The sequence below is a fragment of the Mus musculus genome, chromosome 1 (genome assembly GCF_000001635.26).
Source record: "Mus musculus strain C57BL/6J chromosome 1, GRCm38.p6 C57BL/6J".
NCBI lineage: Eukaryota > Metazoa > Chordata > Mammalia > Rodentia > Muridae > Mus > Mus musculus.
Window position 1 is genome coordinate 119,157,087 of NC_000067.6, and position 1,901 is coordinate 119,158,987.

The following is a 1,901-nucleotide window of genomic DNA, read 5'->3' on the forward strand; positions in this document are numbered from 1 at the left end:
GATTTCGTCTATTATCATCACGATGGAAAACATGTTGGCATGCACAACCCTGGAGCAATAGCTGAGGGGTACAACCTGATCCACAGGCTGAGAGAGAAGCAAAGATAGATACGGGGCCTGGTGTGGGCTTTTGAAACTCTACTCCCAATGACACACTTCATCCAACAAGGCCTTGACATCTAATCCTTATCAAATAGTGCCTCTCCATGGTGACTAAGCATTCAAATATATGAGCCTATGGGACCATTCTTATTCAAACCAGCACAACACCCCACCCTCTCAAATCAAAAGCCAAAACAAACGCCTTCACATAAAACAAGCATCAGTATCCTGAGGCGTGACAACTGAATTTGACTTCTAGCCTGGCACATGCATGCACACATATGCGCATATGAGCCACCCTCCCCCAAATAAGAGCATTAAAGGAAGCTCTCTCATCTTTCCCATTCCAGAGACAGCTGCATTTTTTGTGCAGTGCCAGCCTTGTCCCTGAGGCACAATGGTGAAGGTTTGGCAGTACTGGGTACCTGGTTATCAGGGCTTCCTTCATGTCTGGCAAAGTGGATACCATTGGCATCAGTGATCCTTTCATTGACCTCAAGAACATGGTCTGCATGTTCCAGAATGGCTCTACCCATGGCTAGTTCAACAGCAGAGTCAAGGCTGAGAACAGGAAGTTTGCCACCAACAGGAAGGCCATTGCCATCTTCCAGGAGTGAGATCCTACCAACATCAAATGGGGTTCTGTTGATAGTGAATGTTGTAGAGTCTACTGTTGTCTTCACCACCATGGAGAAGGCTGGGGCTCACTTTAAGGGTGAGGCCAACAGGGTCACCATCTCTGCCCCTTCTGATGATGCTCCTATGTTTGTGATGGGTATGAACCATGAGAAGTATACCAACTCACTTGAGGTTGTCAACAATGCTTCCTGCTCCTCCAACTGTTTAGCCCCCCTGGCCAAAGTTATCCATGACAACTTTGGCATTGTGGAAGGGCTCATGACCATGGTCCATGCCATCACTGACTCTCAGAAGACTGTGGATGGCCCCTCTGGAAAGCTGCGATGTGATAGATATGGGGCTGCCCAGACATCATTCCTGCATCCACTGGTGCTGCCAAGGCTGTAGGCAAGGCCATCCCAGAGCTGAACAGAAAGCTTACTGGCATGGCCTTCTGTGTTCCTACCCTCAATGTGTCCATCATAGATCTGACATGCCACCTGGAGAAACCTGCCAAATATGACATAAAAGATGTGATGAAGCAGGCACCTGAGGACCCATAAAGGGCGTCCTGGGCTACACTGAGAACCAGGTTGTCTCTTGTGATTTTAACAGTGAGGCCCACTCTTCTACCTTTGATCTGGAGCTGGCATTGCTCTCAATGACAACTTTTTAAAGCTTATTTCCTCGTATGACAATGAATATGGCTACAGCAACAGGGTGGTGGATCTCATGGTCTATATGGCCTCCAAGGAGTAAGAAGCCCTGGACCATCCAGCCCAGGAAGAACACAAGAGGAAAAGAGGGGCTGCTGAAGAGTCTCTGTCCCAACTCAGCTCCCAACACGGAGCATCTCTCTCAGTTTCCATCCCAGAGCCCCAGATAAGAGGAGGGGTTTAAGGATCCTGCATTCTTGAATACTACTCATAAAGTTTACTGCACCCACAGAAAGAAGCATTAATGGATGTATCTAGGCTTCCTGGCCCTGCTAAGTAGGGGCAGGGGAACCTGCCTCTGTGTCCTATAGCTTTATGATGTTGACTCACTATGGGATAAACATCAGAGCACACAAAGGTCAGCCCTCTCCTCTTCCTGGCCCCAGAACACTGTTGGGCAGATTAGTTTGTAGCAAGACTCGGTAGCTTCTCAGGGTAGTAAAAAGCATGAAGCAGGGTCGGTCT

General features: G+C 48.3%; 1 pseudogene; it reads left to right on the plus strand.

The window, feature by feature from the left end:
• Gm8321 (predicted gene 8321) lies at nt 482-1,667 on the plus strand (annotated as a pseudogene).